General features: G+C 42.0%; 1 protein-coding gene across 3 annotated transcripts in view; it reads right to left on the bottom strand.

The window, feature by feature from the left end:
- The window catches only part of LOC311585199 (uncharacterized protein), a gene marked incomplete at its 5' end in the record, with an annotated part of 68,151 nt that overhangs the window by 5,540 nt on the left and 39,523 nt on the right, over nt 1–23,088 (bottom strand). For 2 of the 3 annotated variants that reach the window (XR_014775126.1, XR_014775127.1), the window contains one exon: nt 18,442–18,542. Of the gene's footprint in view, nt 1–17,108; nt 17,156–18,441; nt 18,543–23,088 lie in introns of those variants that run through there. The other variant, XR_014775128.1, reaches the window with a different exon arrangement.

The raw sequence follows: 23,088 nt of genomic DNA, 5'->3' as shown, positions 1-23,088 counted from the left end.
TAGAATTATGAATAGTACCTAATGATGAAAACAGCTCAAGCATCTATCAATAGTAAATGAATAAACAAAATGTAATATACATATATGCACGTATATGAATATATACATATGCACAAGTATATATATGTATGATAGCCTATTACTCAGCCATTAAAAGGGAAGGACATTTGACACATGCTACAGCATGAAGGAAACTTGAAGACACTATGATGTGTAGAGTTGTGATTTCTGAGGCTGAAGGGAGGGACAAGGGGGAAATGTCTAACGGGAGCAGAGTTTTGGTTGGAGAGGGTCCAGTGACTGATGCTGATGGCCACACACCAAAGTTAACAGGCAATGCCAGTCAACTGGGTGTGGTCAGAACGGTAAGTTTTATGTTGTGCATAGTTTACTACAATAAAGGAAATCCAATGTGCTCATTTGGTCCACACCGACATTTTCCTTATTCTACCATGCTATGAAATATGTCTTATAAGAGATCTATAGATCACATGGAGAGAAAGATCTGCCATGGCTGTTATACAGTGTGCTCCAATTCCAGAACGGACCACAGTGTCTGAGAAGCAAATCTTCTGCCTCATTCCTGCTAGGGATTCTGATGGCTAGGCCATAACTTTCTTTGGGAGTAAAAATGACTTCTGAAGCGAGAAGGAGCTGGCAATATATAACCCAATAATGTATAATGCGTTGTTTCTAACTAACCTTATTTTTATGGGTAGATAATTCTTCAGTTCTCTTATTTACTAGTGGGCGAGGCTTGAAATTACACTTTATTCTTGCTTCCCCTAAGTAGAACTTTTATAAACTAGTCATGATTTTATAATTGATCTTGATTATAAAACTAAACATTCATGTTTTTCTCACTGTGTGGAAAATTATATAGACACGTTACCATTTTTATACAGGGTCATGGGTTAGTAATGATTGACTCAGGGCTGGAAAAATGGCTCAGTGGTTAAGAACACTTGCTGCTCTTCCAGAGGATCCTGATTCAATCTCCAGCACCCACACAGTGGCTCACGAACATCTCTAACTCCAGTTCCAGGGGATTCAATGACCTCTTCTGGTCTCCTTGGGCGCTAAGCATGCATGTGGTACACAGGCAAACATACAGACAAAACACCCATACACATTAAATAAATAAATAAACTAATAAATAAATAAATAAATGGGATTTATAAAGCAATGATGACTAGAGGCCTGGTATTGTAGCTCAGTCAGTAGTGCTCACCTAACATACACAAGACCTGTGGCTCAAGTGTCAGCACTGCACACAAACAGGCTTGGTGGTCCCAATGCCTCTCTCATCTCAGGTCTTGGGAGAAAGATCAGAAATTCCAAGTTATCTATGGCTACATAGCCACCCAATGCAGATGAGCTATTCAATATCCTGGTTTTTGTTTGTCTGTTTGTTTTTGGTTTTTCTAGACACAGTGTCCCTATGTAGCTTTGGCTGTTCTGGATTCACTTTGTAGACCAGGCTGGCCTCGAACTCACAGAGATCGACCTGCCTCTACCTCCCTGAATGCTGGGATTACATGTGTGCGCCACTGCACCTGGCTTTGATACCCTGTTTTAAAACAAAACATGCACAAACAAGAAACTTAGGGGCCTGGAGAGATGATTCGGTGATTAAGAGCCCTGACTGCTCTTCCAAAGGACCCAGATCAAATTCCTAGCACCCATGTGGCAGCTCACAACTGTCTGTGACTCCAAGATCTAACACCTTCACACAGACATACATGCAAGCAAAACACCAATGTACATTAAAAAAAAAACGTGGCAGCTCACAACTGTCTGTGACTCCAAGATCTAACACCTTCACACAGACATATATGCAAGCAAAACACCAATGTACATTAAAAAAATAATTAATTAATTAATTTTTAAAAAGAAACAGTAAAGGTTAAATTAGGTTTTTAGGTTATTGTGTCACAAATTTATATACATCTTTTCTAGAAAGATTTGTTTAATTACAGATCATGACTCAGCTGGGCATGGTGGCGCACACCATTAATCCCAGAACTCAGGAGGCAGAGGCAGGCAGATCACTGTGAGTTTGAGGCCAGCCTGGTCTACAAAGCGAGTCCAAGACAGCCATGGCTACACAGAGAGACCCTGTGTCAAAAAACAAAACAAAACAACAACAACAAAACCAACCAACCAAACAACCAACCAACCAAACAAACAAACAAAAGCATGACTCTACTCCATTCTGCCTTTTGGTGTGAACCCAGCCCGTCCCCAGTCCTTTCTTTCATCCAAAGCCAGAAACACTTTCTACCAGGGATTCCCAGTGGCCACACAGGGTTGGGACTCAGATCAGTGCCTCGCTCAGCCATCATCAGAGCAGCTTCTTCTTGCAGTAGATGGGCTAACCCAGGGACCCACACATGGACAGTCTGCAGAGAGTGAGAAACTTTGAAGTCCTCAATGGGATGTCTTCATCACTCTCCTCCCCTCAGTCATCTCTGCAGAAGAGGAACCAGAAACATTGTAAAACCCAGTGGTGAGTCAAGACTCCAAGGAAAAGCTGTCCTCCAGACACAACAGGACTGATGCACATATGGACTCACCAAGACTGTAGCAGCATGCACAGAGCCTGCACAGATTCAAGCCAGACAGGGTCCTAGCACTGAGAGGGAGAAGTGGACATGGATGGACTCCTGCCCTGAGCCAAGAAGCTATCTCCAATTGGCACCCACTTGCAAGAGAAAAGTTATTTTTCTGCAATAGAGTCTCACTTGAGCATATTAACCATACCTCATGGTAGGGCCCTGGTATTTTTGTAGACTTTTTAATCTCACTTTGCTTAGTTTTAGCTTCTTTTTTCTTTTTATTGACCTTTCGCTTGTACATTTTGGTTTCCATTTTTGTGTTTTGTGTGTTGGGGGGGGTGTTTCTTGATATTTTTCTTATTTTTGTTTGTTCTTGAGAGAGAGAGAGAGAGAGAGAGAGAGAGAGAGAGAGAGAGAGAGAGAGAGAGAGGGGATGTGGAGTTGCACAGGTGGGGAAGTGAGGAGGTTCTGGTAGAAGTTTGAGGAGGGAAAATTGTGATCAGAATATACTGCAGGAAAAATACCCAATAAAAATAGAAACTTTTTAAAAAAGCATAATTCCTTCTTATATGCATATATATGTTTAATTTTTTGCTGGTTAGAAAATCGAGAATTTTATCGAGACCCAAAATATCCTGGTGGGCATGTTCCAAGACCTTTCAGGCATTTTATCCCAACAGTGTGGCTGACCAGATGTCTACCTCCACAGTGCTGTGTTCATTTCAGCTGTCTGTTATAATCTTTGCCTCAGGTCAGGCCCCAGGCTTCACTGTGCTGCTCCATCCACCAATTTTCTCACCTTCTGGTTGTGTTCAGCCAAAGGCCTTCCTTCACAAGCCTCCAGAAGGACTCACTTTCAGGAGAGGATTTCAGTGGTGTCTTTTAGGACACTTTATAATCGCATCTTGAAATGGTAAGTTGAATATGAACTGTTTATTTGGCAGGTAATCCCAAGAAAAGGTGGTAGGAAAATGAGAAAGTGAAAGAGAATAGAGAAACCAAGAAAAGGGGAGATTACCATGCAAGCTTTCCTTAGGGACAGCTGAAGTTTAATCTCTGTGGAAATCTCAGGAGGTGACAAGTGAGTTGTTCCACTTAAGGGTGGGACGTTGGGGTACTAATTGGCAATTCCTGTCCTCATCTGGGACTTTCTCCAGAATGAATGCATTAAAATGCCAGCAGTGAGGGCTGCAGGGAGAACTCCACACTGAATCAGGAGAGCAGAGAAATCTGAACAACAGTATTCAGGGCTCTGGCCTGTTCCCACTGAGGTCTCAAAGAGAGCTTCTGTGGGCCAGTTCCCACGTTGTGGCATGGACAGTTTGGTGGGGCAATGCCAGAGTCATTCAAAGAAAGAAAAGCAGGTTGTGTGTACCCACAGCTTTTTTCACTACAAAGAAGGGGAAGAAAAGGCTGAAGCTCAGAGATGGCTGATTAGAACAGGGTTAATCTGAGGTTCTAGAAAGTTCCCTTCATCTACAAGACCTGAAATAGTCTGGTAGAACACACACACACACACACACACACACACACACACACACACACACATACACACACACACACACATGGCGGGGGAGAGGGAGAGAGGGGGGGGAATTACATATTTTTTTTTGTGAGATGGGCCCTTGTTTTGTAGCCTGCCCTCAAACTCAAGATCCTTCTGCTCTGCCCCCGCTTTCCAAGTGATGAGATTATAAGTGTGCATCAGCACACTTGGCTAGCTAAGACACTAAAACAGAGACAGACAGACAGACAGACAGACAGACAGACAGACACACACACACACACACACACACACACACACACACACAGTGTCTTTAGGCATCCAGTCATATCTGAGCATTGTTTCCAGCTGTGAGCCCCTCTGTTCCTATGTGCAGTCAGGAGCCAATCCTTTAAAGATCAGCTCTGAGTGGAAGCTGTTTGTGCTGCGTGAGAGGAGGCGGGACATACAGGAGCATGAGCACTCATGTTGACAAGGAAACATGATCCTCCTTTATGCTCCAGCAGTTCTAGCACTAGGAATCAGCATTCCCACGGAATAAGGCTTTTATCTTAGAAAAGACACTGGGGTTCAAATAGAACAAAAAAGAAACACTAAATATTGAGGATGACTGATTTGTCATGTTACTATGAGTACAAATTCAGAGTCTTATTACACCTACTTATGAGGTCACTCTGACTACCACTGGGGATGTCCTGAAATCTCCCTAAAACTTCCCACCAGAGATTCATGGCCTTGATTTTCAAAGAAGAACTCTTTAGTGGCTATACAAATGAATGCCACCCAAGACAGAATGAGGATGGGATCCTCTGGGTTCTAGACGTTGTTGGAATTGGTAACATGGTTGGTAGACCAGATGTCCAAATCACTTGTGTGGCTGCCTCTGGTGGTTTTCTCCTCTATAGACAAATATAGGCTTTAACACGACTCCTATGACTCTATACAAAGCAAAATGAACCCATGCCATAGATAATCTCAAGATTATGATGATAATAAGAAATAATAAGAAAATTGAAGGACATAGCTTCTACGATTAAGAGAGCTAATCTTGGTAGTACTCAGGACTTAAAGGAGTTCTGCAAGAACAAGCATATGTGTGCATACAGCTAAACACCTGTTTTAACAGAGCAACTATTTGCAACTTACATTTCTAATTCTGAATACTTTGCCTATGGTTTTAAATTATTGTCGTAAATGTGCTGAATATTTCATGAGTGACATGAGACACGTAAATGGATATAGGTGCTTTAATTTCACAGGGCTATTGTGAAAAGAAGTGAGATAATGTAATATAAAAACAATTTTGAGTCTCTATAGTATATAATTATGAAGCATACTATTTACTTGTTTGCTTCTTGAATGCCTCCTTATGTATTTTTTTTTTTAGTGACCACGCATTATTCTAATTGAGTTGAGACTGGCTCAATCGTTGCCAAATTGTTCTTTATTCTTGTGTGCTGCTATCTAAATCAAACTATTTATAAACATCTCTGCATGACTAGCATTTCTTTCCCATTTGAAATGCTTCCTCAGGATGAATTCCTGGAAGTGCAATAAATGGGTCTAAATAGAGCTGAGACAGTCTTGTTTAAATGATGAATGCCTTCTTAATCTATCCAAACAACTAGCTAATTATGACATACCACAATTCAGATGAATTAAACGAATTTTAATTGTGGTGGTGCTAGCAAGTCAGCATATACAAAAACAGATTAAGATAATTTTCAAGACAGAAAGCATATATCATAGAAAAGCCTAAAGAAAAAGGCCACAGGTTAAGATTTGCCTTAGCAGTTCAACTTTGCTACTAACCAGCTACATGACCAGACCTAATCCATTTTACTTAACTTACTGGGGCCTTAGCTTCTTCCCCTAAAAAATGGAGTCCAAAGACTTTTCCAGATCATATACTGGCTCCCTAGAAAACAACTGCTCTTCTCCTCATCTGAGGGCAAATGACTGAGAAAACTCACATATAATGTAAGTAACCTTCTCAGGGCAAAGAGCTTCCAAGTCCCGTCACTATGTTATGCTAACATAACACCTCAGTGTGTATGGTGAGGGTAAGTGGTTGGTGGCCATTGGGTAGAAGAAGAGAAGTCCCCACTTGTTATGCATCAACAGTTAAAAAAACAGGTTGAGGCTCCCACTCTGCCCTCTTTAGTGTGGGCAAACATGAATCAGGCGACCCTGACCTCGTGGTCCAGGGAGGCTGCCAGGAAGCCTGAGAAAACTCCTCTGGATGCTGAGACAGCACTCTTGGCAGCTCTGAGAGGAAGCAGAGAGAGCAGTTCAGTAAGTTAGTGCTAAGAAAGAGGTTAACAGCAGGGACAGAGTGCTGCATTAACCCTTGGCTGTCATTATTGGCACTTTCAGAAATGGTCATGTAATTATTTCAGAAAGAGCAAACAAACCAAACAATAAATAAACAAGACACTCCCACCACACCCACCCACACCCACACCCACACACTAATTTCATTCACTTTAGAGACACTAATACTTAAAAAAAAAAAAATAACTATAGGCCCAGGTTGTAGATCAGTGGTAGAAGTCTTGTTAGCAAACAAAAAGCTTGGCATTCTTGGCTTCAACACTGCCAAAATAAACTCTACGGATGAATTGTGATGTTTATACTTCTTAAAGAATTACTATTCCTTAGACTCAGTTCTGGAGTTTCTTGTCCTCATATTTCTTCTCTATCTCTCTGGGGTGGATTCTGAATCTAAGACCCCAGACTAGAGGTCATCTACAAAGACAGGACTATGAATGATAAAGTGCCACCAAACTTAGTCTCTTAATTATCCAGACCATTCGTGGCATCCCTTCCCTGCAGGCCTCAGAGCCCTGGCTCTGGACTGATGTCTGGCTGGTTCTGTGGCCTTTGGTCACTCCATCTGCTCACCTCTGCTCTCTGCTCATCTCCTTTGAACCTTAATGTCTCCTTAGTTTCACCCTGAACTTGCTTGCACTTTGCTCCATGGAAAACCACTTGCTGTGAGCTCTTGCATGCCTTTCCCTGCCCGGTACCCAGAAGACTCCTGCTTGCTTCTTATTCCAGTAAACACTTACAAATGCCACCTTGGAAGTCCTAGCTGAAACATCTCTTCCAGAGCCTTGTTATCACACAGACAGTTATGAACCCATAAGAGCTGAGTGCTTCGAAGCCAAATGTTTTATATTGATTTGTATATTTTAAGGATTCAGCCAGAACTTAGTAAATAAATGTTTTGACATACACTGAATATACATGGATGTGTGTGTGTGTACGCTATTAACAATATCACCAGTTACTTTGTACTCTCTAGTACAAGGTACGTGCAGAAGGCAAATGAGAAAAGAATGTATAAAGCAGTTGTGGGAACTTATATTCAACCATGTTTGTAAAATTGTCTGATGAAAATTCATCCAGAACAGTGGTTCTCAGCCTTCTTAATGCAGCAACCCTTTAACACCGTTCCTCAGGCTGTGGTGACCCGCCCCCACAACCAGAAGATTATTTTGTTGCTACTTCATAACTGTAATCTTGCTATTGTTATAGATCGTAATGCAAATATCTGTGTTTTCCAAAGGTCTTTTGGGGCTCGTGACCCAAGGTTGAGCACCACTGATCTATAAACAAAGCAAAAGGAGACGAGATGGTCTAAGATGCCTTTCCCTTCCAAGGACCCTAAGGATTCTGAAGAAAAGTACCTCAATGCCGCACTCCAACCACAGCCCATGAAGTTTTCTTATGCTTTCTTTATTCTTAATTTGTTTTTCAATTGCACTGACTGATTTTGCATGAGGGAGGGAGTGCTCACAAGTGTAGAATTCAGAAGACTGCTTATGAGAGCCAATTCTCTATTTCCATTATGTGGGACCTGGAAACTGGTATCAGGCAATGAGGCTTGGGGACAAGAGCCCTTACTTACCTGGCCATCTCTCTGGTCCATGCTACACTTTCTAGCAACCAGGAGCTCATTTAAGTTAACAAATTGTTTTTGTAAAAATCCTATACTTCTTAGGAAGTCTAGGCCTCCTTTACTCTTTAGTATAAGTTAGTCTAATCTGCACTACAGAATGACTTTTCAGGACAGTAGGCACTGAAGAATTGTGCTTTGAATGAAGGACTCCATTGCAGGCCTCACTGACACAGTTTAAATGCTAATCTGGGCTCCCGGGCAGCGGTCCACTGTTGGCCCCGCTTCCTAGCCCATTGGAACATAGTCTCCATAGTGAGGAGATCCTGGGCAACCTTGGGAGACAAAGCTAGTTTCAAATGCTGGCTCTGTTATCTGTAGGCTCCATTCTGTGTCTTTCAGGATGTTACCCAATTCAGCTAAGGTTCTGGTTTTTACCACCCATAAAAGGGTGAGAATAATAGTAAATCCTCCAGATGGAAGAGCTAAAGCCTAGTGTGCCTTTGGGGACTCAGAGACTTGCCATGAATATGTGTGGATTGGCTGCCTGCTGCTCTGGGCTGAGCGGGACGAGGGATGATTTGGTCACAGCACAGGGGCCTTGCGAGGTATCTGTCCAGATGTGTCAGCCATGGAATCCTGATCTTCTGAGGTATATAGTACCACAGCTGCTCAAAGACAATCATGAACACACAGCCTGCTGGAATGAATTCTGCCTCGTCGGATTCAGGAGTCTACTCCCTCTTCCAATAGGGGAATCATCTCTATTCCTAGTGAGCTGATCTGGGGGAAAGTTAGTGTGCTCTACAGAGCTGCAAAGCACACAAAAACTTTGAACTTTGGACAAGAAGTGAGATGTCTGAAGCAGTGGTCCGTGTCTGTGAATGATCAATCTATCCACATCACCTTTGGAATTCACGCTCTCATAGGAAACTGCTCTCAGAGAATTTACAGTACCCAGCCCTGCCTGAGCCCAACCTCATCCTATTAGATCAGAAGTTTGGACATGGTGATGAAGAATGGTTGTGATGTCAAGCACCCAGGACATACTGGTTTCCAGTGTGGTCTCTTGGGCAACAGCATTAGCATTACATGTCCATTTACAAGAAATGCAGAATCCTGCCCTGTGCCCATACCTATTTAATTCACATTTTAAAGATGATAATAAAGTACATATGATATATAATTTACCATACTAGCTTTTTTTTTTAGTATACAGATAAGTAGGTTCAAGTGTATTCACATCATTTCCAAGACTCCTTTTACCCTACAGAAATGGAAACTTGACACCTGCTGAGCAATTCTCCATCCCTCCCCCAGCCCCAGCTGCAGGCAAGCATGCAGAACCTGCATTTTAAACAAGATCCACAGCTGGATCTTATGACTAGTAGCATTTGAGAAGGAGGAACCAAAATATAAAAATCAAATACACTAAAATCCAAAGCTGTGAATGAATGTGGGGGAGGCGGCCAAAACCATATCCACCAACAAAGTCAGGGCCGAAACGACAGAAGCCAGCCAGGGCAACCATGCGAATCCCTCTGGGTAATTCTGGTACATGGTCAAGTAGGACAGGATGCCTTTAATGGTCTTCTATCTCTTTAACCATTGGAATTACCTAGAGAAGTTAAAACCATATTTATACCTAAGGCCATCTAAAACTACCTAATTTCTAAAGGTGGGAACTAGGGACCTAACTTTTTTCAGATCTCCCAGGGATTCTGGGAATATAAGATTATCTATCTATCTATCTATCTATCTATCTATCTATCTATCTATCTATCTATCTAAATATTATCTATCTAATCATATATCCCTTTAAATAACTTTGAGGAATGTTGTTTGTATCCATGTATGTGTATATGTATAAATATACCTCTAGAAAAATAATCCAGTTTTTCCTCTTGTGGTTTTTTTTTTTATCCTACTTTTTCCTAGTCTGTGAGGCCAGCCAAAGCCACCAAAGGCAAGGAAACTAAATTAATGGTTGCGAACAAATTGCTCTGCTAATTTCTACATCTTTGACTTGCACACCAAATCTGATCACTTGCCTAACTTGCCTAGAAGTTTCCCTGCACAATTTGTAGCTCTATGGTCAGTGCGGATTTCAAAATTTGCCAAAATTTCCTATGACCAGTAGACACTGGACAATGCTCTCACTTTGGAGCATGGATGAATAAAGACTGGCTCTCTTTTCTGCATCATTGGGGCATTGACATCATCAGTCAGAACACAAGTATGTGCGCTGTGATGGTATGTAAAAGTGGTGAGAACACTCTGGTTTTAGAAGTGCTGTTGTGAAGAGAAGAAAGAGACAGGCAGGACACCAAGGGTTCTACAGTGTGTGATCATTAGAGGAAAATGGCGCCTCCCGGCTGGGCCTTACTCCATACTATATCTGTCCTGCCTTTTTTGGCCTGAGTGGTAGTTCTGGGTAATTCCAGCAAGTCAACGGAGTTGTAAATGAAGCTGCATTTGTGAAAAGTAGCTTTTATCAGATATAATCAAGTACATTAGATGTGAACCTCTCCTTCATTGTCTGTCTGCCAGTCTCCTCTCCTCCTCCCTCTCCCCTCCTCCCCTTTCTCTGACTGGGTCTCACTGTCTAGCTCTGAATGCCCTGGAAGTCACTGTGTAGACCACACTGGCCTTGAACTCACAGAGTTCTCACTGCCTCTGGCTCTCGAGCGACGGGATTAAAGGTGTGCGCCACCACTTGCCATTCTTTCCTAACACCGCACTGTGTTTATTTTTGCCGTATCATTTTCCATAATTAGTAGCTCATATGCTCGTCATCTATCTGCTCTTGCTAAAACAGCAGCTGTTTGTTTCTGTGTAAGATCTGGTTGGGTGGTCTTATCTCTTCCTTTCACAGAGTCCCATGTTAAACATTCGAATGAGTGAAACAAGTACAGCACTCAGCGAGCTAAAACTGTGAGCACATGTTGTGCCACCCAATGACTGTCGACTTGGTAACCCCGAACTAATCATTACAGCTTCTCATTGCTATAACAAAATATACAGGATAATTAACTTACAAAAAAGGCTATATTGGCCCGTGGATGTGAATCTATTGGCCTGTAGCCTTGGCTCCATAGCAAGATGGCCTACCACGGTGGAGCAAAATCCTCATCAAATAGCCAGAAAGAAAAAGAAAGAAAGAAAGAAAGAAAGAAAGAAAGAAAGAAAGAAAGAAAGAAAAAAGAAGGTTCTGGAGCACCATAGTCCCCTCCAAGTGCTTGCCTCCAAAGCCATAAGACCCTGTTTCTCAAAGTCCCCACTACTTCCCTATAGTGCCACCGTACCCCATGCCACCATGTCACCTTCAAGCATCAGTCTTTGGTGGCCATTCCATATGTAAACCACAGCACCAAGAGAGAACAGCACAGAAATAACAGACTGATATTTTGGGGGAGATGGCTAGCTCTTTAGGATGGAGAGGATTACCATGGTAGAAGGAGACCCCGTTTGTGAGGGGAGAGGCCTGCTTGCAGCAGCAGAGTCAGTGGAGGCCAGGCTCCGCTTTCCCTATGGGACATGTTGATATGGAGTAGGCCGGCACTCTCACCTCTACAGTTTCCACATCACCACCCACCAGTTATTTTTTTTTTAATCATTTGCCCTTAGCTTCATGTCAACTCTTCTCCTCTCCTCATTAGAAGTACATTCAGTCCCCTTTAACGCTATAATAATTGATTTTTTTAAAAAATCGTACACTGATAATACGTTTCACTCTAATTCAGTGAGAGCTCTTATACCTACGAAAAGCTGAAAGGTGTACTTAACTTATTTCTCAGCACAAACAGAGATGCCTTTTAAAGACAGGAATCCTGCTCTGTGTTTTGCTCTGCTCTCTGGCATTCAATTCTGCAGTCAGACAGTCATGTGAGTCTGGCACAAATTTTCCAGATCTCAGAAAAGTGAAATAATTCAGATAGTAAGCAGTGGTTGCTCCCTGAATATTTCATATAGGGATATATATTTATAAAAATATTTCTTGACCTCCCCCAAAGGCTTAACATTTGGCAGACCTCACAGCAAAATTAATAGGCTTCAAGATCACGTAAGACTAGGCACTTAATTTGCTAGCCTACTGTGTGCTCAAAACCTGTTTAAATTTAATCTGCCTTTAAGAGAACATGAGAGCCAACCTTCTCATGCCTTGGGTCTCCCATATAATCAGCTATTACATCCTAAGCTAATACATAGCTTTAACCTTAAGTTATGTACTCTTCCATATCCCAGCCCCAAAAGAATGTACGCGTGCATATGTGTACTGTGGTAAACATTTGCTGAAAGCAGCCAAAATATTGGAAACAGCTCTTATACAATAAACATCCACCTTAAATATTGGAAACAACCTGTAGAATCAGCTTGATAATGTCTACTTGCAGTACCTAGTGCATCCGGGTCAGTTAGGGTCAGTTAAATGACTCCTCACCCTGTAAATCTCTAGTAAATACTCCTGTAAAGATTCTTTCATCCCTTTCCCATGCCATATTTCCTGCGTTGGTTCAATAAGTACAGAACAAAGCCCTTTGTTAGGAACGGGCACAAGTACAGGCACAGACAAACCAGATAGGCAACCTGAACACTCAGACATCAGATACACATACATGACACACAGATTACAAGCAGGCCAGTAGCCACGAACTACAGACAGACAGAAGATACTATGGGAACAGTAAAAATGTAGGTCAAATTAATATAAGAGAAAGTGCTTTGTTTTCGTTCCTTAATATGCTATGTACTTATTTTGGTGCCTCTGAGGTTATCCTTAATGCCTTAGCCAATGCAATCTTTGTATCTGCCCAAGCAAACTCTATCCACTTGTCCTCTGCAATACTAGAGGTTGAACATAGGTCCCATAAATACTAGGAAAATGCTCTACTCCTAACCTATTCTTAAACCAATTTGATTAGACTGCCTGGCTAGCAAGACCCAGGATTTCCCTGTCTTTATTTCTCAAGCATTGAGATTATAGCTATGACCCACCGTGCCTGAGCTTTTATGCAGGTGCTAGGGAGCAGAACTCAGGACCTCATGCTTATGCGATGAACACTTCCTGACTGAGCTATCTTTTCTAACTCTAAAAATTTTAGAAAATTTTGCTCTGCTATGCAATTTTATTTATTACATCTTTATATGATGCAATATATTTTCATCATATTTTCCCTTCCCTTGGCTCCTCACAACCTCCTTACCCAACAAACATTATATTCTCTCTCTCTCTCTCTCTCTCTCTCTCTCTCTCTCTCTCTCTCTCTCTCTCTCTCTCTCTCACACACACACACACACACACACACACACACACACACACACACACACACGACAAAAAAAAGCAAGAAACAACCAAACAAAAAAAAACCCAACAAAAATGAAAATCAAATAAGCAAAAGACAAAGAAGAAAAAAAAATGTCCAAAAAACACTACAAAAGAAAAGTCCATAAAAATACTGCTGGGTTTATTTTGTGTTGATTGGCTGTGAGTCGTCGTCATCGTCGTCGTCATCATCATCATCATTATTATTATTATTATTATTATTATTATTATTATTATTATTATTATTAAGAAATGACATCTCTGGCTATGAGTTGTACTTCATATCTTCAATCCCAGCATTGTGGATGCCAGTGGAAGGGTCACAAGTTTAAGACCAGCCTGGGCTACATAGTAAGACCCTAAAGACCCTATCAGAAAGAAGGAGGAGAAGAAAGCGCAAGAGAAGGAGGAAGAGAGGAACAATAAGAAGGAGGAGAAGGGGAAAGAGGAGGAAAAGGAGAAAGACAAATTCTGCTCCAAAAACTTATATAAGAAATATCTTAGTCTCTGCCTTTTCATTGGAAAATGAACAAGAGGGCCACAGAGAGAGCAAAGAGACTATACTAGCCTCTTTTCTCACTGCTGTGACTGAACGCCTGGCACAACCAACAGAAGGGAGACTAATGGTCTAAACATCCGGCCCATCATGACAAGGATGGCCTGGTGACAGCAGCACATCTGCAAAGAACAGAGACATGCTGGCTTTTAGCAGGCTTTCACTTTTCCCCCTTTTATTGCAGTCTGTGAAATGGTGCTGTCTGCATTCAGGGCCAGCCATCTTCCACCAGCTACTGCGCTCTGGAAATGCCCTCACAGATCTACACAAAGGGATGTCTCTCTTAATCCAATCAAACTTGACCAATGTGGACACCAAAGGAATTGGAAAGATGTCACTTGGAGATAAGTTTTGGAAAACAAAAGTTGACTGGCATGGTTGACGTGGGAAGAGATGACCACAAAGGACTTCTGTGGGTGTGACTGAAAAATACACAGGCTTCACACCCCGGCTTCCTGCAATACCATGTTCATCACATGTATGGATACCAATGAATGATTCAGGTCATGTATATAAATAGGGAATGAGTCAGGTTTTATATCACATAGTGTTTGGGAGTCTCTTTTTATAATAAACAAATAAGTTCCAAGATTTGGCACAAACCTTTGCAAGTTAGAGCTCCTGAGCTCTAAACCCTGCTAAGTCTTTTGTGTATCTGTATGTCCATATCTTATTGGTATTAATGGTTTATAACGAATCAAAACACGGGCCTTGAGAGAAGGCTCAGTTGGTAAAGTGCCTGCCACATAAGTGTAAGGACTTGAATTTGATCACCAGCACCCATGTAAAAATTTGGGCAGGGCAGTCCATGTGCCTGTAGTCCAAGACTTTGGGAGGCTGAGACAGGAGGTCACTGGAGCTTGCTAGCCAGCCAATCCAGCTGAGTTCCCAAGTTCCAGAGTCAGTGAGAGATCCTGTCCCAAAAGACAAAGTAGAATAAAAACCATCATAAAAAAAAAAACAAACAAACCTCTCAAAGAACTATTTTTTTTAATTAATTGAAAAAATAGTAGGGTGGCAAGTGATTGAGGAAGCCCCTTGATATCAACCCCTGGCCTTCACACTCATTTACATATATAATACATATACTCCCCACACAGAGATAATCAAAACATGCATTATGTTATGCTGTGCTATGAACATGTATACTGTTCTGTGAACTTTTTCTCAAGTGTGTGTGTGTGTGTGTGTGTGTGTGTGTGTGTGTGTGTGTGTGTAACAGGATCCTCATCTTTTAGAGCAATTCAATAGTTGATCCATTATCTGTTATTTATTAAATGATATTTCAATGATTTTCACAGTTTCATGCTTCGGTCCGATGGGGCATGGTTCTCACGACCATAACATGGCAAATCCAAATAAACAAACGTCTGTTGAAGTGATGCATTGTCATGAGATCCATGTTTCCAGATTTAATAGGGTTAAGGTGGCCTGGGGAGGTGGAGGAGAGAACAAAGCCTACGATTCTATTCCCACTCCTGGATGCCTGTCCTTGTCTGTTTATCCTTCCCCCTCAGCTTCCTCCAGGCTGTCATCACCCAGCCTACCTCTTAGCAAAGGGTGGAAAACATGACTGAACAGGTTTGGCCAGAACACGAGACGGTGGGTTGGGAAAATATTCTAGATTTCACAATTTCAATCTCACATGGCAAGTTTCTTGAACTTTCTTTCCCTGAGGCTCAGGAGAGTCCGATTGAGAATGGCAACCTGAGGATCGGGAGTACAATTATTGTAGTACCGCAAAGCAAAGAATACTAAATAAATAAGCATTTCACAAAATCAAGGAATTTGTGTGTACATATGTGTACTTTTTGTGTGTGGTACTGAGTATTGAGCCCGGGCTCTCATGTGTACTACACAAGCAATCTACCACCGAGCTACACAGCCACACTAATAGATATCCTTGTTTGAAAGGTTGGCCAGGCATGATTAGTTTGGCATTAGTTTGTTTATTAGAGATGTTCTCTAGCAAAATAATAATAATAATAATAATAATAATAATAATAATAATAATAAATAGAAGACTGTGCTAGCAGAAGAGACAATTATATATACATATAGGTATATATTATTAATTTATTCATATTACATCTCAATCGTTATCCCATCCCTTGTATCCTCCTGTTCCTCCCTCCCTCCCACTTTCCCCCTACTCGCCTCCCCTATGACTGTGACTGAGGGGACCTCCTCCCCCTGTATATGCTCATAGGGTATCAAGTCTCTTCTTGATAGATAGCCTATCCTTCCTCTGAGTGCCCCCAGACCTCCCCATCCAGGGGACGTGGTCAAATATGGGGCACCAGAGTTTGTGTGAAAGTCAGTCCCCACTCTCCACTCAACTGTGGAGAATGTCCTGTCCACTGGCTAGATCTAGGTAGGGGTTTGAAGTTTACTGCACGTATTGTCCTTGGCTGGTGTCATAGTTTGAGCAGGACCCCTGGGCCCAGATCCGCCTGTCATAATGTTCTTCTTGTAGGTTTCTAGGACCCTCTGGATCCTTCTATTTCTCCATCCTCCCATGCAGGAGACACAATTGAGTCAGAGCTGTAATGTCAGAATACTGACTATATACGTAGACTCCTCCTCCTCTTCATCCTTTTTCTTCTCCTTCATGAGACTGAACTTGGGGCTTTACAGATGCCAAACACATGCTCTCTTCAATAAATATCTCCATCGTGCCCCGACAATAGTGGACTATGAGGCCCACCAGTCTTTCTTATTTCCATTTCTGCCCTTTCTGCCATTGGATTAATCATGTCCCTCGGTACAAAAGGATCTAAGTGGACTGTCACAAAGGACAGTGGAGGGAATGTCCAGTGCTCTTATATTGTCCTTGCTTTTCAGGATCGGGGCTCTGGTTTGATTAAAATGGCTCAAGTGGCTGTTTATGGGCCCCAGGATACCCCACAATATTTTAAACCAAAATTTTTTTTTGAAAACTGGCAGAAGCAGGAGTTGCCCTTACACTTGCCCTTTTCCTTGAAGCAGATTGTAAACTCACTTCAGAGGCCCCCTCCCTATTCCCAGACAAAAGGAACAGCTTTAGCTCTGAACACTCCAAGAAGAATCTGAACCAACAAGCATTGCCCAAATCCCATCCCCAAGTTTATTGCTATTAGATCAGACCTCCTTTGTCTAATCACACATCTCCATGGCTAGCTACCTTTTAATCAAAGTTTGCATTTAAAAAATGCATTAGTTCATCCATTTCTTCACGTCTTCATTTCCTTAGGAAGGCTCTCATGTCATGTAAAGTTATTGAAATCTGTAAAGGTTTCTCATGTTAGCCTGTCTTTTGTTACAGACACTTGTGCTATGAACAGAAGATAGGAAGGAATGTTTATTGCTGTATTGGTTACTTTTACCAAACACTTTTACCAACTATTTTAACAAATACACAATGTGGACAGCTTAAGAAAGCAAAGACTTATTTTGACTCACAGCTTCAAGAGATTCCATCTCTCCATGAACTTAGACACAATACCAGGATAATGCATGGGTGTGAAGTAAGAGATTTGTTCACCTCTTGGCTTACCAGCAGTCAAGGGGATGAGAAAAAAGGACCAGGGATAATAAAATGCCAAGGACCTGTCTCTAGTGACCAACTTCCTTTACCCATATCTTTTCATGAAGTTGCTACAGCTCCTCAAATGGTGCCACCAGTTGAGGATCAACCTTATATTACATGAGTTCTGGGAGTGAGAAGGACATATGTGCTCTAAACTCTAACAACTACCAACTGCCAATGCCAAGTTTCAGTAACACTGCCAGTTGTGGTTTTGTGGTATTAAACCCCTCTGAAAACATTGTGAGCTGGCCACATGTCTTAGTTACCATGCTAATGCTGTAGAGACAATGACCAAGGCTACTAATAAAAGAAAGCATTTCATTGGGAGGTTCCTTACAGCTTCACACAGTTGTGTGACAGCAGGCAGGCATGGAGCTGGAGCAGTAGCTGAGAGCTGACTTCTGCTCTGCAAGATGGATACAGAGACCAAGACCGAGCCTGATGTGGGTTTTTGAAACTTCAAAACCCGCCCCCTCCCAACCAATGACACACTTTCTCTAACAAGCCCACACTTACTAATCCTTCCAAAATAGTCTACCAACTGGGTACCAGATATTCAAATAGTGAGTCTATGAGAGCCAATCCCAGTCAAACCACCATACCATCAATGACCCATTCTCAGTGCCTAGAAAACCCAATCTTTCTTGCACTGTTGAGACAGCTGACTCCACTACCAGTTTCAGAAGGATGATATGATGGCTATTAGCCCACTGCAATTTTTTGGCCAGTCTTTCAATTCAGAGAACTGCATGGGTAGAAATTCCCCCAATGTTCTTATCATCTTACTGAGAATGCAAGGATTGAAATGCTTTGTTTCTTCCATTGAACATAAGTGAGATGATGTTTGGCTCCCACTGCCATGGATGGTAAAAACTAGCTAAATATTCAGCCATGTTTCTACTTACCTTCTGGACACACAGATCAACTACATTTCCCAGCATTCTTTGTAATAAATATTATGTGTCTATGTGATAGTTGATCTCAGTTGTCAGCTTGATTAGATAACTAAACACCACATTAATGAGGCATACCTTTGAGTATATCTTCAAGGGTCCTTCCAGAGAGCTTTAATGGAGGGGAAAAGACTCATTCTGAATGTAGATGACACTACCCCATGGGGTGGCATCTAGGACTGAATAAAAGGAAAAATGCAACAGCCTGATGAACACCAGCACTCATCACTGTTTCCTGACTGTAGCTGTGATGTGACTTCCTGCCTCATGCTCTGACAACCACCCCTTTCGTGTCATGATGTACTGATGCTCAAATTGTGACACTGCTCTATTCAAACCAACTTCCTCCTCCCCACCAAAATCAAACAAACAAACAAATCAAATAACCCCTCCCCTCCCTAAGTTGTTTCTGTTGGATATTTTCTTTCAGTAAGGAGAAAAGTAGCAAAGAATTGTACCAAAGAGAGGCAGTTAGTGTGATAAATGTAACCATGGGGGTGTTGTTCAATCTTTGGAAGTAGCTTGATAGAAGAATGGGAGGAGTTGGGAACTACAGGGCTCACCTGGAATTCTGTGAGAAGAACTTACTGCTTCATTGTGGTGGGAGTTTGGATGACCAAAATACTGAAAAAGAGATGCCCAGGAACTTCCAAAGAGGATTGAGGACTTAACTGAGATCTGAATTAGAGGGCATTTCTGCTACATCCTGCCGAAGAAGAGTCTGGCTGCATTCAGCTGGTACCCTGAAACCTTAGGTGAGACTGAATTCCACAATAATGAACTACTTTGTTTGGCAGAGGAAAATTCAAAACAATATAATATTCAGGCTGTGGTATGGCTATTGCTTACTGATTTTAGTCAGATGGACTAAAAAAGACATATATATATATATATATATATATGAGATTGAGCAATGAGACAATTAGAAATGTCCTCCAGAGTCAAAGTTCCATACACTAAGGGCTCCAATTTGTTAAAAAAAAAAAAAAAGCAAACTAATTTGGGACAAAGAAAGCCTGAACTAAGAATGCTACTAAAGCACAATGAATGAGAGGCCTCTTTTCCTCCTATAGCTGGAGTTTTTGAACTAAATAAAAAGGGGCAGGTGGGAACGCCAAGTAAGCACTGATGCTTTGCTTCTGACTGAAGATGTGATGTGACCAGCTGTCCTGCTTCAGCTTCTGTGCCCTCCTCATCAGAACGAGCTGTGCCCAGTCTTGAGACGTGACCCAAACCAAAGAAAGGAACTTCTGAGACACAGTCAATGGGAGGTAAGCTAAAGTGTTGCCTTGCCATTCGAGACTGACTCCTGAGGGACCTTCCAGTTTGTTTCTGTGTCTGCTTGCTGAATGGTAAAGATTCCCAGAATTCAGTCAGATAGAGTCACATGGAAGGAACCGAGTACCCACATGAAAGATATCTTAGCAGCACCATTATTTGAGCAGGAATTTGAACTCATTAAGTGCATAAAGACATCAATTTATATTGTATGATCCCTCAAAGTCTGGTTTGGGTCGATCACAATGTTAACCGTGCCTGACTAATCCATTCTTACCTCTGATCTTTCCCTTCGGTTATCCTCAAAGGACTTTTTATTATCTGGACATGTTTGGGTTGGTTTTTGTGTTTCTGTTTAGAAGAAATATGGTACCAGATCCTCTTCTGAACCCCACTTCTTAATTGCAGGGTGGCTCTTTGGCTGTACTGTTTATTCAGTTCATTCCTCACCCTCAAAGCCATCACTCTGAAAGCCATCACTCTAAAAGACTGGATCTTGTTTGGTTAAGTGCTTAACCAGTGATTCTGATTGGATGCTTTTACCCATTTTCTTTATTCACTAAAATAATACGCTGTTTCACCACTGTAAATGTCTCTCCATTTAAGGATTGAGTATAATTGCCCGTGTGCCTATTCTGATCCTAGCTAATAACTTAATGCTTCCTGATTACTTACTAAAAGGTCTAGCAGCCAATTATGTTAAGTAATATCATAAGGTAAGAAAATGGATAAATTAGGCAAAAGTGCCTCATCGTTGTTTGGGAGGGAGATCATATTTCTGGATCAGAGCACTCATATTTCCTAGTCCCATACTTCAACAGGGATTAGAAACTTGGAGAGCCAGTGATAAACCTTAATGAGACAATAAGGAACCTGACTTGGTATTTTGCAAAGCATTGTCTATTTAGAGCAAGTAATATCTTGCTTTATAAGGATCACACCCTTGTCATCATCATATTCACAAGTAACTTAACATTAATGAAGAGTCAAGTGTGTTCATGAGCAAGCTCCAGACCGAGTGTATGCCAACCGAATGCTCTGCCAAGCAGCTGGCCTTTCTTCTTTTTCCTTCCTTCTTTCCTTTTCCTTCCTTCCAGCCTTCTTTCTTCCTTCTTTTCTATGTGTGCACGTGTGTGTGTGTGTGTGAGAGAGAGAGAGAGAGACAGAGAGACAGAGAGAGAGAGAGAGAGACAGAGACAGAGAGAGACAGAGAGACAGAGAGAGAGAGAGACAGAGACAGAGAGAGAGAGAGAGACAGAGAGACAGAGAGAGAGAGAGAGAGAGAGACAGAGAGAGACAGAGAGAGACAGAGAGAGAGACAGAGAGACAGAGAGACAGAGACAGAGAGACAGAGAGAGAGACAGAGAGAGAGAGACTCACTAGGTGCAGGTATATGTAATGTACCGCTAGCAGAGACTAGAGCACAACCTCTACTAGGGCAGTTTATGGTTAGTTTTGTTTTTTCTTGTTGCTTAGATAAGATTTCTCAATGGCGTAGATCTCACTCGCCGGTTTGGTTATCTGGTGTTCCGTACGGTTTAGAGAGTGATCTACGATAGCCATACCTTGCATCTTCAGTGGGTGAGTTTAACAAGTATAGAATAAGCCAAAGTGGAGGAATAAATAATATGTAGATAGTTATCTAGAGAGGCAGCAGAACAGTATCATGCCTGACACTCAAAATACCCAGCAGAAGTCTGCTGAGGAACTCCCTTCAAGGCCACCAGGTGACGTTCCTGAGGGAGTCCTGGACAGAGCAAGTGTCCCCTTGGGGAAAGCTTCCAACGCAGGAGCAAATAACAACAGGAAGGGTAACATCATCCAATCAGGAGCTTAGAGGTACCCCAGAGAAACTGACTGGGGAAACCCTGTTAAAACAGTCAGCTGGAGCTCTCTGAGGGTTCCAGACAGAGCACAGTGTCCCGCTGAGTGTGGATCCAAGCAAAAGAACAAATGGCAACGAACACAGAAAACCTCACCGAATTGGGCATGCGCAGAAGCTGACTCTGGAGATTGAGTCAGTCAGCGGGAGTTGCTTTTTGAGCTTTTTATCCACGAATGAGCTCCTTGTGTCTGAACTTTCATTTTCTCTTTCCCTCGGCAAACAGTTTCATAACATGGCATAAACAGTGATGTCTGTTGCAGATATTCTACGCCCCAGCTGCTCTCAAAGACAGTGGTTTGACTCCTGAGTCATTTGTTGTTCCATTTCCTCCCCATCACAGAGTTAACGGGACCAGACCATGCCCAGATAAGGGACCTTGGAGGACGCTTTGAAACAAACATGCTTGGGTCTAAAATGAGATGGCGTTCTGGGAATACCCTGTTTCTATAACCAGCTTTTTGGTGAACTCAAAACAGCCCATGATAATTTACCAATATAATACACATTACAACCGGCTAGCCGGCTAGCCGCAGTCTCCCACTTCCCACTTCTGGGATTACAAATGCCTGGCTTTTTTTTTTTTTTTTTTTACAAAGCTTCTGGGCATTGAACTTGGGTCCTTATGCTTCAAGACAAGTCTTTACCCACTGAACCATCTCTCCAGCCTACGCTCTTTTCTTTTCATGGTCTTCTTACTCACAACCTACATGAAGAAGCCTCCCAGTGCTGCCTGCTTTGTCAGCCTTGACGTAGGACACCGATACCACACAGGCAACTGTTTTATTCTACTAATCCTAGTGCCCTTGTTTTTCCTATCTCTGTTTCATGGGGCACTGAAAGTACATAAATCATTAAGACAATATCTCTGTTTGCAAAGAACTTGAAGTCTCATGAAGGAGAAACATACATTTCAGTTTAACAGAGTAAGGAGGACTAAGAAAAAGTTATATTCTGGGTGTTATGCAAGGACTGTTAAGTTTGGAGTTCATAAAAGACTTCAGAGGGAAAGTGGTGCCTAAGCTTGACCACAAAAAGCTGAACAGTATTGGAACAAAAAAGCTGGAGGAAGGAAATGTTAGGCTCTGGTGAGTGGGTTGATATAAAAGCATTATGGCGGAAGGCAAGAAGGTCAGGGCTTAGAAGAGGCATCCAAGTGTGGGCCTGAATTATTCATTTCTATTAGAATTTAAGTTCTCTGAGTGCAGGAACATGATCTGTTTTGTCCATTAATGCACCTTCACTTCTGAACATAATTCTTGGCACGTAAATGTAAACAGTGGAAGCTGGGGCATAAATCTCACCAGATGTATAGCTTTGAGGCCGCAGTTTGACAACTGTTAAGGAGTGGCAGTGAGACCAGGCCAAGTCTAATGCAATCGTCCAGGTAGTGAATTCAGTATGATCTCCAAGTAGTTATGAGAGCAGGATCGGGGAAAATGGACATTTCGAGAATCAACAGGCCAAGGATGCTTCTTATTACAAGAAGAGAAACAGTGGGAGAGAAAAGAAAGTGAAAGAAAGGTTCCTTCCTTCCTTCCTTCCTTCCTTCCTTTATGTAAACC

Source organism: Acomys minous (genome assembly GCF_964271855.1).
Source record: "Acomys minous genome assembly, chromosome: 15".
NCBI lineage: Eukaryota > Metazoa > Chordata > Mammalia > Rodentia > Muridae > Acomys > Acomys minous.
This window is presented reverse-complemented; position numbering and strand designations above follow the sequence as displayed.